Below are 16,218 nucleotides of genomic sequence, written 5' to 3' on the forward strand. Positions count from 1 at the left end.
CAATTTTGAGCAGCACCTAGTGCCTCTCAGAATACACCAAGCCCCATCCTCGAAAACAAACTTGCCTCACAAGCAGCTGACTATTTTATACATTTAGATATTTTCCTGTTCAACTCTTTGACAGTCAGGCTTTGACAAGTTTCTAAAATTATTCTGAACTTAACTTGAAAAGGATAAAGAAAACAATTAAAACAAAACTCTGCTGTTACAGGAAAATGAAAGCTTCGAGTGATAAGGTTACCACCAGCCAAATTTTCTTAATGCATTTATTGTTCCTACTTTTATGGAATCAGGCATTTTGATTCTACTGTTACACACTTTCTCTCCTCCCTCCACATCTAACAAAAATATCACTTCCTTTTCTGTATAATCTCATTTAATATTTTTCATGCATATATTTGTGAATAATTGTGAATAACAAATACAATGACACTGTGTTCCACATCAAGGTGGGGGTGGTGGATGAAGAAGAATTATCATCTATTATCATGTCAGTCAAATGAAATTCTAACACAAATCTGTTTACAATAAGTCCAATGATAATGTGCTGTACTGCTATACAGTAGTATCTAACACCGTCTCACTCCGATAATAGTTAATTACCTGGGTAAAATGAAAAAAAAATTAAATCATTTTTCCATTGAAAACTTTTGCTTTTGCCTACCTCTTTATTATTAAAATATCATTTTAATTTAAATGCACAATTTTCCTCTTCTTTTCTTAGTCCGAACTAGAATATTTGTACTTCTTTTCCTCCTACAGGCTTTTGACCTTCTGAGGTCAAAAAGGACAAACAATACCACTAGTGTCTGCTTTGCAAAAAAGCTGGGGTTGCTGTCTGCAAGCAATGGTATCATTTCCATGGCAACCCCCTAACTATTAATTTTCAATTAAAGCAGACACAAAGCGGACAGCCTCAGGCCGACAGACGATGTCAAAAGCGTATCTCTAAATGCAACAGTTTCATGCAGCTATCAGTGTCTCTGCCACCAGGCTGCATCATTGCAACATCAACTTCAGCACTTAACAAAATATACTGTATAAGTACGATAAGGCAATACAGCTGCTATTGTTTCATTCAATGGTCAACACTCTGCTGGGCATTTTTATTATTATTTTTGCCGGGATGGTACAATGAGACTTTGAGATGGTATTATTTTACTTTGCAAAGTAAGAGATAAAACAAATATAAAATTATAAAACTACAGGAGGTAAACTTTAAAGAAACATAATTATTCAACCGTTGTTATACTAATCATGATCCAATTTTATAAAATATCAAAATATATCATAAATTGCAAATATTGTAACAAAATATCATGACGTTTCATAGATCTTCATTTTAATCCTGATCACATAATAAAATATAAATTATGAAGTCCATTAAGGTGTTGAATATTAATGATAGCCTAATCTTTTATAAGAAATTTAAATAAACTAATGGCCAGGACTGACCCTAATTGAGACCTTCTGAAAATTTCACCGTAAAATCCAGCATTTATCTAAAAGGTGGATGTTAAAAACAATTCAACTGCATGGATGAGATTAAAGGAAAGCATTCTAAAATATTTGGCAATAAACACATGCTTAATGCATTTAGGCGCATTTACACTCTCTCTGAAGTTATACAGAAAGGCAGCACTTCATTACAGCAGTGATACAGGTTGAACTGGTTTCTATATCTGCATCTGAAAGCTGACTCCTGACGTTTAGTGTATATGCTCCGATCTTAAAGAGTCAAATGGAAAAATACGTACATTGCCAAATATGAATCCTCAATACTTCATTCCTTCTCATTTTAATCATAATAAATTGACTGAGATATTTGTGTGTGTGTCTTCTAACCAAAAATTTATAAAGTGGATGAAGACAAATGTGCAGTGGAAAGGTAAGTAAGGAATTAGAAGGAAATCGGCAAGCTAAAAGGCCAGGAGGCCTGAAACAGAGGAGACCCAAGGTATTTTTGTACAGCCATTAGGAAACTTGTTTCCCTCTTGTCCAACAATGTACACCTTACTAAAAAGTTACTAAAGTGATCACGATACTTGTTGCAATTAGCAAGTGTGGACCCGTAGTTAAAGTGGCATGCATACTCTGACATCACTGGAACATCGACTATTCACCTCTCTGGTTGACTGACCATGGATGAATTCGGGCAAATAAAAATGGCGAGGGTGGGAAAGCCTTGTGAGGGAGATGCCACACATTTCCTAGTACCTTATTTATTGAGATTCAGCGTGGAACAGGCCCTTCCAGCCCTACGAGCCCAGCAATCCCCCAAATTCATCACAGCCTCATCACGGGACAATTTACAATGACCAGTTAACCTCTCAAACTGTGCGTCTTTGGTCTGTGGGAGGAAACTGGAGCACCCGGAGGAAACCCACGCAGTCACAGGGAGAACGTACAAACTCTTCAAAGGAAATAAATAAATAAACAAACTTTAGTCCCCACAATTCCTGATGCAAAGGGGGAAATTTGCTTCAAAGCTTGATGGAAGAAACATATGATTATACAACACTCACTAGTTTTAACAGATTGTACTTTCGGAGTAGTGTAGATAAATGCAATTGACTAGCACTGTCTTGCTTCCAACTGCTATTTATATAACAGCAACTTTCATTTACATAGTGACTATAGAGGAGTTCACAAATATATTATTAAACAAAGAAGTACACTAAATCAAAGAATGGAAACTTAAATAGGTTTCCCAAGATGCATGAAAATATATTGGTTCAAGGAAGGTTTAAGTAAAATATAAACAAATATATAAATCTAAATATGTAAATAAGCAAATATAAACAAATATACAAAGGAAATCAACAGCATATGATTAAGCAATTGAAGGAATACTCGTCCATGCTGAGGAAAATGCAATGCCAGTACTGAGAGGGCTCTAGGGTTGTAAAAGATAATGGAGACAGGAGGAGGATTGTAAAGTAACTTAACTAAGAGGATAACTGCTTTACATATGTAGTTCTGGGGTACTTGGCATGCTCTGGTCACCAAAGTGATACTGTCTGAATACGTGTGGCATGAAAAACGGAAGCAATGTTAAAGGAAGGAGGTACAGCCATGAAAACATTAACTATACAAGCGGAAAAAGCCTACCTGAAAGGTTTGATAGCAGACTGAATAAGGCAGCGAGGGAAGCTAGTCATATAATGAAGGTAGAAGTAAGTAACCTTTGAGATGGAAAGGATATATGTGAAGTGGGGCTGAGGTCAGTAAGGTGGCAGTGGGTTTCTTGAGAAAGGATGAAGCCAATTCTGCATTTCAAACGCTGAACTTGAGAGAAGTTTGCAATATCCAGTACTGATGGCAGATAAGCAGGAAAATCCAGTATTTGAAAGCTCCATGAAACTTAGGAGCAAGGTGTCTAGGGGCAGAGGAGTGATTTTTATCAATGTTACACTGTGAATAAGGTGGTAGTGAAGGGACAAAGAAATGGCAGAGGAACTTAGTAAGTATCTTGCGTCAGTGTCCACTACAGAAGACACCAGCAGCATGCCAGAAATCTGAGGGTGTCAGGAAGCAGAAGTGAATGTTGTTTGTATTACTATTAACCATGGTGTTAAAGGAAAGATACTGGCATGGATTGAAGATTGCTGATGGCAGAAGGCATTGCGTGGAAATAAAGCAGGTCTTTCCTGGTTGGCTGCCAGTGACTAGTGTGGTGTTCCACAGGGATCAGGTTGGGTCAGCTACTTTTCATGTTATATGTTAATGATCTAGATCAGGGGTTCCCAACCTGGGATCTATGGACCCCTTGCTTAATAGTATTGGTTCATGGCATAAAAAAAGGTTGGGAACCCCTGACCTAGATGATATCTTTGTGGCCAACTCTGCAGATGATACAAAGATAGGTGGATGGCAGGCAAAGTTGAGGAAGCACAGATTCTGCAGAAGCACTTGTTCAGAATAAGAAAATAGGCTATTTTCTAAAAGGGGAGAGAATTCAGAAATTGGAGGTACAAAGTGACTTGGGAGTCCTAGAGCAGGATAACTTGCAGGTTGGTCGGTGGTAAGGAAGACATTCAAATGAGCAAGCAAATCTCAAGGTTATATAATTTATATATTTTTGATAATAAGTGTACTTGAATCTTGAATTATTCGGATTCATTTTGAGAGGACTAGAGTATAAAGGATATGTTGCTGAGGCTTTATAAGGTATTGGTCAAATTCAAGTCAAGTTTATTGTCATTTCGAACACAGGCTGCTGGCACAGTACACAGTAAAAATGAAACAGCGTTCCTCCCAGACCCTGGTGCTACATGAAACAACACAAAACTACACTAGACTATGTGAGACAGCACAAGGCTACACTAGATTACATAAAACAACATAAAAACTGCACTAAACTACAGGACTACATAAGTGCACAAAACAGTGCAGGGGAGTACTATAACTAATAAACAAGACAATAGGCACAGTAGAGGACAAATTACAATATAATAATAAATGATGTAGATGTCACTCTAGACTCTGAGTATTGACTCTGATGGCTTGGGGGAAGAAACTGTTGCACAGTCTGGTCGTGACAGCCTGAATGCTTCGGTGCCTTTTGCCAGATGGCAGAAGGGAGAAGAGTTTGTGTGAGGGGTGCGTGGGGTCCTTCACAGTGCTGTTGGCTTTATGGGTGCAGCGTGTGATGTAAATGTCTGTAATGGTGGGAAGAGAGACCCCGATGATCTTCTCAGCTGACCCCACTAACCGCTGCTGGGTCTTGCGATCCAAGACGGTGCAATTTCTGAACCAGGCAGTGATGCAGCTGCTCAGGATGCTCTCGATACATCCTCTGAAGAATGTGGTGAGGATGGGGGGTGGGAGATGGACTTTTCTCAGCCTTTGCAGAAAGTAGAGATGCTGCTGGGTTTTCTTGGCTTGGAGCTGATGTTGAGGGACCGGGTGAGATTCTCTGCTAGGTGAACACCAAGAAATTTGGCGCTCTTAATGATCTCAACGGAGGAGCTGTCAATGTTCAGCGGAGAGTGATTGCTTCATACTCTCCTGAAGTCAACAACAATCTCTTTTGTTTTGTTCACATTCAGAGACAGGTTTTTGGTTCTGCACCAGTCTGTTAGCCGCTGCACCTCCTCTCTGCATGCTGACTCATCGTTCTTGCTGATGAGACCCACCACGGTCGGTTCATTGGCAAACTTGATGATGTGGTTCGAGCTGTGTGTTGCAGCACAGTCGTGGGTCAGCAGAGTGAACAGCAGTGGACTGAGCACACAGCCCTGGGGGGGGCCCCATGTTCAGTGTGATGGTGTTGGAGATGCCGTTCCCGATCCGGACTGACTGATGTCTCCCAGTCAGTAAGTCTAGGATCCAGTTGCAGAGGGAGGTGTTCAGGCCCAGCAGTTTCAGCTTTCCAATCAGTTTCTGAGGAATGATTGTGTTGAATGCTGAAATGAAGTCTATGAACAGCATTCGAACGCATGTGTCTTTTTTGTCCAGGTGGGTTAGGGCCAGGTGAAGGGTTGTGGCGATGACATCGTCTGTTGAGCAGTTGGGATGATACACGAACTTCAGGGGGTCCAGTGAGGGGGGGCAGCAGAGTTTTTATGTGCCTCATGACGAGCCTCTCGAAACACTTTATGATGATGAAATTGCACTTGAGAGTATTATGAGCAGTTTTGAATTCCTTATCCAAGGAAAGGTGTGCTGCCACTCTAGAGGGTCCAGGGGACATTAATGACAATGATCTGATGGATGAAAGGTTTAAAGTATGAGGAGTGTTTGATGGCCCTGGGTCTATACTTGCTGCAGTTTAGAAGAATGAGGGAGGATTTTGTTGAAACCTACCAAATATTGAACTGCTTGGACAAAACGGACATGGAGAAGAAGTTTCCAGTACTGGAAGACTCCAGCACAGAGGGCTCAGCCTCAAAATAAAATGGCACACCCCTTTAGAAACGAGATGAGGAGGAATTTGATGAGGGTGGTAATTTGTGGAACGCATTACCACAACAGTTGTGGGGGCCACAATCTCTTTGTTTTATTTAAAACAGAGTTGATAGGTTCCTGGTAAGTAAGGGTGTCAAAAATTATGGGGAGAAGGAAGGAGAGTGGGTTTAAATCAGTGATGACTGAATGAGCTAAATCTGCTCATGGACTGTATGGTCTTAAGGGAACCAGGTTTATTTGTGGCATAATTAAGATATAGGTGGAGACTGACATAGAAATTAACAGCAGGAACATGATTCCATGCAAGGCCAAACAATATTAGAAAAGGTGAGTGCAAAAGCATATTCAACTACACCCCCCTACTCTATCCTCCTAAACCTAGCCCAGCAAATCATTCCTCACACTAATTCATCTTCCAGCTATAGTAATCTCTTTCAGTTTATGCACCTGCACAACCCAAATATGTCCCTCGTCCACTGACACTGAACTTCATATTTCAACAATATCATGCCTGTCACCCTCAAGATCGGTCTACTCTCAGTCATCAGTGAATTGATGGGAAGTGTCATCAACTGTGCTATTTATGATACACTGAAGTTCAGTTTAGTTCCACCTGAACACTCGGCTTCAGTGCTCTTAACTGCCTTTGAACAAACCTGTATCAGGGAGTTTAATTCCACAGACAAGGTGAGAGAGACCGTTCTTTGTCATTAGGAGAGAAAATTAGAATTAATGGAATGATTAAAACCCTCCACTGTTGGAAATATTGGAGTCCTGTGTTTTTTTTAATTGGACTCCATTTATATTAGGCCCAGAACTAAACTACAAGAGTTCCCAAAGGCAGTGATACCCACCATCTTCAATATCTTCATTGAAGACCATTTTTCCATCATAACATCATGACTAAAATATTTGCTAATGACTGTATAGTTGAATTCCATTCACACTCTTCTGGTAAAGATCTGGACAACAATTAGGTTTGGGCTGATGTGCTACTTAACTGCCAGCAAAGGATATCTTTGCCAAGAAAGAATATAATCACCTTTGGTCTTCCACAACAAACTCTCCATCCAGTAACACCAATCATCAGAAATTTAAATTGCATCAATTATGAAAATACTATGGCTACAGTAGTACATGAGGTTCCCAAAAGCCTACCCCCAGTTACTGGATGTAATTGAAGTGTCAGACGCAACACTTCCTACTTGCATAAATAAGTACAAAGCCAACAACTTCTCAATATTATGCACAGCAAGGAAATCTCACCTAACTGAAATCATATTTGCCTTCTTAAATATCCACTCCCTGTGCCGCCTGTGTGAGCAGCACAAGCTTTTTCTACAGCACCTATCTTCTCACTGTCCTCTTCACAGATTAATTGGTGCAACTGCCAGACCTAGCAAACAAATCCTCAATCAAATAAAGCATTTGCGAATCATATTCTTCAATATCCAACAAGTATCTACAGCAGAGTCATAGAAAGATCCTGAGGTAATGAAGAGTAGTGTTGGGTTCCATTGGAAGAAGATAAACATTCGATCTACTCAGCAACACATCCTCTCCCAGCAGGATGAGCATGTCTCCCCCTAAATGCTATGAGGCCTTGAGTGTCTTGAAACATAGGGGGCTGGATATGTTATCCTTCCTGTATACCCCATGCAACAAGTTAGCTCTCCCCTATACTGTGCTTCTTCATTGTTCTTTTCAGCCTGCACAGTTGGCAATATCTGAAGAACAGTCTCTCAAAGTTTGTAGTTTCTTCTTATATAATGTTGAATAAAGATAGCATGGAATGACCAGCAACTTTCTTTCTGTTAGATCATCACGTAGTAGATCACAAATAGTGAATTCTTAAGTTTAGAAACTCTAATCCAAAATTCATGTCACCTCTCACCAGATGCTTTCGAGCAAAGCCCTTCACAGAAACACTTAAGAGAGCAGATATAAAGTCACGGTACTTTTGACAGATACACCTCCCACCAATAAACTTTCCAATCATATGATAGCACTGTCATGGTTCAATCTTGCTTTTATTGGCTAGTCTTAGAAAGTCCGTAAAACACATGGACAATGTTAAACACACAAACATGTTAATATTGAGCAATTAACACACTGGACTCCACTTCTGACAGAGCTCCTTCTTCACAGGAGTAGGTCATTCAACCAATGTACACGTGCTGACTGAAGAAGTCTTTCAGTTACAAGAATCCCAAAATAAAAGTGGTTGTAGTTAATTTCATCCTTTACAGGACGCTCTATGGGTAGAGAGAAGGTGATCTACTCCTACATGAAAATTTTAACAGTGCTTAGTCCAGTCATGTAATTAACACAGGTTAAGTGCTGCCGTCTGATAGCTCCAGAATGCCAAGTTCCAGTCTAACCTTCTGTGTAAAGTTTTCGTGTTCTTTCTCTTAACATTGTGTGTTTCTACTGGATTTCTACTGTTTCCTCCCTCAAAGTAAAAGATTGACAACTATAAGTAATCATTACAACACACACAAAAGCATCTACAGAAAAGAGTACAGTTGATGTCTTGGGCAGAGACTTCTCAGCAGGACTGGAGAAAATTCTAGCTAGGTAAGTGGCAAAAGAAATCTGATGGGTGTCTGAAAGAAAACAAGGAAAGGGGAATTACTCTGCAGGGATCTGGTATTGAGTCAGTCTATTAAACAGCCTCGTGTGTTGTAAACAAACAACATCACCACAATTTGGAAAACAATTTTTATTCCAGAAGGTCACAACCGCAAAGCAGCCTCTACAGTATTTTCTTCTTTTGAATCTGTTCTTTGACAGGTTATTTCAAGTGTATGTAATTAAAATTTGGATTTAAGCATTTATCTACATGAAGACTTCAGAATGATCAGGAGAAAATGCCTTTGGCCAACAATATCATCTTAAAACGAGCCTATTTTTTAACACTTAGAAAGACGAAAAATTGATATGTGTAATTTCCACATTATAAATTGCAAATATATTGACAGTGTTTTCTCATTGTTTATACCATATGCTTAATGTACATTTCAGCTGTGTTCATTTCTTGTGATATGTAAACCTTTGCAGGGACTTAAATATACGTATATCCTGCTCAGCTCACCTTCTGGAGAAAGCAGAGCTATTAAGTTTATACAGGGGCAAAACCCAATCCCACAAGTATAACTATTGCCAGTGTGGTTATCCTGAAGTGTTCCTTTCTTGAAATCATTCTTGGTTTAGCAATGTATCTTGAAGTTAGTGATGCAACAAACAGTGAAATAATTTAAACATTCAGAAAAATACCAATGGGTATCACAGAAAAAAAAGTGACACCAGGCGCAGTGAAGTAGTAAGAGGTCAAAGACACAAATTTTGATAAAGGACTTAAAGAAGAATCCAGTAATAAATGGAAGGATTTAGAATGTGAATTCCAAACTCTGGTCTTGGATGGCTAGAGATATAAAAAGTTGTGAATATGGGGCCAGAGAGCCAGTGGTGAGAGAAAGTGGTATAGAGCTCGTTGTATGAATGGAGAAGGTTCCAGAGATAAAGAGATGTAAGAACATGAAAGATTTTAAAAGATGTTTACATTTATTTTATTTTCTGCAGAAAATTGATGACAACATCTGGTTGAATATACGTATTACAAAATAATTACTGACACATGATTGTGATTCCAACCCCACCATCACCATCTAAACTACAGCTGTGAACTAACATGGAATGATTTACATCACTCATATGCATTTCCCTTCATTTGCCACTGGAGTAATTAGCTCATTGATTCATCAGAATACAGAACGTCAGGCAACAGCATGGGAAACAAATGGTATATGTATGCAAGGAATTAGGCACATTTTAGGATGGGTGAATGCAAAAAGAAAAAATTCCAACACTCTACTTAAAAATATACAGTGCAAATAAACAATAGCTGCCGGAGAGAATGGATAAAGGGTAAGTGCAGCAATATTCAAAAAAAGACATGTCTGTAGTGAATGGCTAGGAATTCTTCCATATAAAACAATGCTTCTGTGAATTAAAGGTGGGCAGTAATACATAAACAGATAATATTTATGAAATCTGCATTTGACCACGAGCTGTATTGTGGTCAAATGCAGATTTCTGCTGCATTCATGGACTCAGGGTCTGAACTATTCTTTTCGCATGGCTGAATTTTACAAGTGCTTGCTATCTTGTATGTGCCATGTGTAACTGTTGGTACTGTGTTCTGCCCCTTGGCCCTGGCGTAATGCTGTTTCATTTGGCTGTATTCATAGGTATTCATGTATGGTTGAATGACAATTAAACTTGAATTGAATTGAATATTATTCACTTCTTGTCATCAGATAAAAGGAAGGATCCTGAGGTTTTGGAGAGATTATGGAAGAGTTTACCAGAATGCAACCTGGATTGGAGGGCATCTGCTATAAGGAAGCATTGACAAACTAGCGTTTTTTTCTCTGAAGCAGTGAAGGCTGAGAGGAGAATGGATGGAAGTTCACAAAACGTTGAGAGGTATGGATAGAGAGGTCAGCAGTATCTTTTTTTCCGGGGTCAAAATATCTAATACTAGATGGTATGCTCTTAAGATGAAAGAGGGAAACTTCAAACGATTGCAGGGCAAGTTCTTTTACACAGAGAATGGTGGGCGCATGGAATGCACTCCTAGGGGTGGTAGTGGAGGCAGATATGAGAAATGGATTTAAGAAGCTCTTAGGCACATGAATATGCAAAGAATGGAGGGGCATGCACCATGTGCAGGCAGAAGGAATGTTTAAATAGCTGTCATTAGCTTTGCTTGCCACAACATTGTGGAGGAAAGGGTCTGTTCCTGTGCAGTACTTTTCAATGTTCCACGTTCTTCATCACATCCTTTGTCTACACATTTCTAGATTCCAGATAAAAGTACTTTTGCGCCACTAAAACACAAGGATTGAATGGGCTATTCACATCAAAGCAGAGCTTAACAGGACAATTAAGGACAGTTTCAATGTAGCTAAGAGAAACCAATCCTGTGTGATCCATGGGGTTGCATCCAGGCCACTGAATTATCTGCAGGTGGATCTGTATTTAAGTATTCTCCTTAGCAATCACCGTCATGCATCAACACCATCCACCAGAGTTGTTAAGGTGCCTCTACATTATATTTCCCTTGAACATGATCTGATAGTGTGTCCAGTTTTACCAACACCACCTGATCTCCTGTCTAACAATATTTTCATCAACCAAAAGTCCAACAGGTTTACAGCAGATGCTACTTCGTTGGCTCTTCACACAATCCTGGACCATCTGGACAGCAAAAATGCATACATCAGGATGCTCTTTATCGATTACAGCTTGGCATTTAACACCATTATCCCATGAAAACTAATCAGTAAATTCCAAGACCTAGGCCTCAATACCCCCTTGTGCAATTGGATCCTGGATTTCCACACTTGTAGACCCCAGTCAGTTTGGATTGGCAAAAATATCCCCTCCACAATCTCTATCAGCACAGGGGCACCACAGGGATGTGTACTTAGCCCCCTCCTCTACTCACTTTACACCTGTGACTGTGTGGCTAAGTACAGCTCCAACACCATATATAAGTTTGCTGACGACACCACTGTTGCGGGCTGTATCAAAGTGGGTGATGAACCAGCATACAGGAGGGAGACTGAAAACTTGGCTGAGTGGTGTCATGACAACAACCTCTCACTCAATGTCAATAAGACCAAGGAACTGATTGTAGACTCCAGGAGAAGGAAACCAGAGGTCCATGAGCTAGTAATCATTGGGGGATCAGAGGTGAAGAGGGCTGGTAACTTTAAATTACTGGGTGTCACTATCTCAGATGACCTGTCATATAAATATTATTGTGAAGAAAGCATGACAGTGCCCCTACTTCCTCAGAAATCTGTGGAGGTTCGGTATGTGATCGAAAAGCTTGGCAAACTCCCTATAGATGTGTGGTGGAAAGTGTGCTGATTGGCTGCATCTTGGCCTGCTATGGGAACACCAATATCTTTGAGTGGAAAATCCTACAACAGGTAGTGGATTTGGCTCAATACACCGAAGGTAAAACTCGCCCAACCTTCGAGCACATTTACATGAAACATGGCCATAGAAAAGCAGCATCCATCATCAAAGATCCACACCCCTCAGGCCATGCTCTTTTCTCGCTGCTGCCATCAGGTAGAAGGCACAAGAGCCTCAGGACTCACACCTCCAGGTTCAAGAGTCAACCATCAGGCTCTTGAATAAAAGGGATAACTACACTCATTTAAGGAGTCTTTTATCTTGGCATTTCATGCTTGATATTTATTGCTATTTATTTATATCTGCATTTACACAGTTTGTTTAGAGTTAACAGTTCCAGATGTTTACAGATTACAGTTACTGTTCTGTATATTTGCTAAGTGTGACTGCTGAAAAGAATCTTAGGGCTGTATGTGGTGACTTGTATGTATTCTGATAATAAATTTACTTTGAACTTTGAAAATAGGACCATAATGTATAGGAGGAGAATTAGGCCATTTGGCCATTGAGTCTGCTCCGCCTTTTCATCATAGCAAATCCATTTTCCCTCTCAACCAATACTAATTGACTCCACATTACCATCTAAGTACATGCCTGATACACTGTCACCATTCAATCATATGTCTGACATGCATCATCACACAATCGTGTCCATTCCCATCATTGTCACATGATAATGACCTGACTTCATTATTCCTGCTTGACTGTGTAGTTAACTCTACTACCACCCCTTAATTTTGTGTCCATCCTAACACCTGATTATTTGTCCATTTCTATCAGCACTACCCAATGCCCTCGTTACTATAACCATTTCATTGTCTGTCTGATCCCATGCTCTATCCTACACAATGCCTTGAATATCACCTACAATGGACTCTAACTGACATGTGGGAGTCCAGACAAATCTATCTTGGGTTTCCAGTGCACTGCTGCTTTGTCATGCCTTTCCACACTTCCCATCCCTAACCCTTCTTACTTAGACTCATTACCTTCCCTCACATGCTTCTATTTTACCTATCACACACACACACACACACACCCCTATTTGTCTGGGTTTCTTCTCTCTTGCTTCACCTTTACTATTCACTGATTTCATCTACCTTTAGCTGGTAGATTCCACCAATCACCTATCTGCCTCTGTCTCTAGGCTTTCCACTATTCTCCCCCTGCCTTGCTCCATTTGCCTATCAACCTGTCAACCTTCTCAGTCCCTTCAATATACCAGCCATTTTCTTTCTGCATTATGAGTCATAATGCAGGGTCTCAAACTAAAACATCAATTTCTCTGCCTCCTTAGATACTGCTTGATCCGCTGAGTTCTTGCAGCAGTTTATTATTTTTTGCTCTCTAAAGCCTGTTAGCTTACACCAAGCACATTTTTATAATTTTTTCTGAACTGATGTAAGTCTTGATTTGTACAAAATTTAGACATGTTTTGGTTGTAATAAGATGTGAAAAATATTACAAGTCATTTTCATGTTCGCAACTTACATAGTAAACAGAAATAGTTTGTCCTCTTGCCTAATTCCAATTTTTATTCCAACAAAATCAAAAGGAAATGAAATTAGTCACTGTATTTTATAAAGAGCATTTGACCCTCTTTATCTACATGTTGCTAAAGTGGTGCAGGTAAAAATGATCCTGGGCGTCTGGTGAACTGGATTATCAATGTACTCTAAACTCTTTTCATGACAAGTTCTCACTGTTGAGGAAATTGGATGAGCTTCTGAGGAAACAGGAATGACAAGTAAAACATTGAGAAAATATGACTGGAAAGCAGGTGCTACAAGTTCAGAAAAACTTTGTGCAGTTTTGATGTCTCGTTTATATTGCCAGCAATTCCTCTTATCATTAATGATAGTATGTGGAGATTAAATACATATAACCTTCAAAGCACAAGTAAGAGTTGATGAAATGCAGTCAAAGGATAATTAGTGTTCTATTTGAAACCATCTACTGTATGTTTTGGGTGGACAGCAACACAATGATATATTTAATACAGCTAATAATGGTTAAATACTACTATATGTGAAATGCACTTAATATAGTGTAATACACTCAGTGGCCATTTTATTAAGTATACCTGATACAACTACCTAATCAGCCATTAATGTGCCAGCAACTCAATGCATAAAAGCATGCAGACATAGTCAAGAGGTTCAGTTATATTTTAAACCAAACATCAGGATGGAAAGAAATGTGACCTAAGCAATTTTGACTGTGGAATGATTGATGGTGCTAGAATGAGTGGTTTGATTACCCCAGATGCACAGTCCACGCACAACAGTCTCTAGAACAGGGGTTCCCAACCTTGAGTTCACAGACCTCTCGGTTAACAGTAGGGGTCCATGGCATATAAAAAGGTTGAGAACCACTGCTCCAGAGTTTACAAAGAATAGCTTGAAAAAAAAATACAGTGAGTGGTGGCTCTGAGGGCAGAAAATGCCTTGTCAATGAGACTGGCCAGACCAGTTCAAGCTGACAGGAAGGCGAGAGTAACGGAAATAACCACGAGTTACAACAGTGGTGTGAAGAAGAGCACCTCTGAACACACAACATGCCGAACCTTGAAGTGGATGGGCTACAGCAGCAGAAGATCACAACATACACAAGAGGTACCTAATAAAGTGGTCACTGAATGTATGACACACCTGACACCAATATGGTAATATTGATGTACTGAATGAGAATGCCATTTGACAAAGTCAATAATAATTCAAACTTGATACTAAGTGATGTCTGCCTATTTGACTTCTAATTTCTTGTTCGTAAATACAATGAGATGTTGGAAGGTATTTCATTAACAACGGAAGTTAATGAGGCTTTCAAATGTCCAAGAAAAAGTATTCAGATATTTACCACACTATTTTTGTTACTAAATTGGAAATAAAGTTAAATGTATCATGGTATTTGTAACTTTTGGAGCAAAGGATCACCATACATGGTCAGCAAAGAGGTATGTAATTTGCATTCAGTTCCATGCATTTTCTATGGTTTAGGTAACGGCATCATCCATAGACATAATTGTAGGCACGCATCCTAAGTGTGGTACTTTAACAGATATCTCTTCTAAAGTAGGTTTATGTCTTTGTATGGCTATGGCATTATGCAGTTAAGTTCACATAATTGTGTATTCACAACGTCTGTTATCTTAATATATACTAGAACTTGACAGAAATTTTATTCTAGTTTTAGTAACAATTTCCCTGGGGAAATGATGGAGAAAGTATCATCTTACAAGGAAGGTTTGGCATATTTTTTGGGTCAATCTCATCCTTATAGTAGATTTGTTTTTAGGTCTGTGGAATACAAAGGCTCTAAGCAATTTATATGTAGTTAATATTTTGGCACTGAAAATATTCTGAAAATTGACTTAATCACAGGACGACACTATTTTTAATCACTGATGAATAAAGTCAATTTTGCACAACACCCTGCCGAGAACATAACTGCATGAGGTCAGTGGGTTAGTATCAAGGACAAATCTCAACCAATAAGCCACATTAATGCTGAATCCATTTGTTCTATGAAAAATTGCCGTTTATGAGTATGATTGGGTTAAAATGGCAGCACAGCGATGCTATAAATAGTGCACATGCTTCATATTCCAGCGATGCAGTTTTGATTCTGACCTCAATTACTGCTTGTGTGGAGTTTGCATGCTCCCCCTATATTCATGTGGGCTATCCCCAAAGGCTCCGGTTTCATCCAATATCCAAAAAAGACATACTGGTAGGTAGTTTGACTTCCTATTGAGGATCAATGTTGGCAGCTGCAAGAAAAATCAGTGGGAGTATTATTGGGCATGCATGTAAGGTTACTGAGAAATAAATGGTGTAATGGATTGATAGGATTGTTCTAAGAGCTAGCATAAAGTCAGTGGGTCAAATGGCCTCCTGTGCCATTATAAAATATATCATATAGTATTGGAATCTTTGAAGAATAATCAGGAAAGTTTATGAACGTCTATTGTTCTAAATGCTCCCAAGGCTCACATGTATAACTCAGATGTGGAGCCATAAGTTATTTAGATTGTTGTATTCTCTGACATTAGTAGATGGATAGAAGTGTGGAAGTGATGAATTGAGTTTCTCTGAATGAAGGTTTTATGGTGGTGCTCAGCATAACTGACACAGATTTCATTATCCTTTGGAGTTGATCAAACACAAATTAAATTCCTCACTGACGGAATACTGATGGCTTTGTTCAACATCAGCTACTGGCGTACTTCCCTGATAATCACAAGAGCTAGGGCAAAGATTTAAGGAGAGAGGGTGGAAAGTTAAAGGAGATTTGCATGGCATGTGGTTTTTCACA

General features: G+C 39.3%; 1 protein-coding gene across 6 annotated transcripts in view; it reads right to left on the reverse strand.

Moving 5' to 3' along the window:
• The window catches only part of foxp2 (forkhead box P2), a 762,934-nt gene that overhangs the window by 405,794 nt on the left and 340,922 nt on the right, over positions 1-16,218 (reverse strand). The gene's annotated exons all lie outside the window — the stretch shown is intronic.

This window comes from Mobula hypostoma, chromosome 9, assembly GCF_963921235.1.
Source record: "Mobula hypostoma chromosome 9, sMobHyp1.1, whole genome shotgun sequence".
NCBI lineage: Eukaryota > Metazoa > Chordata > Chondrichthyes > Myliobatiformes > Myliobatidae > Mobula > Mobula hypostoma.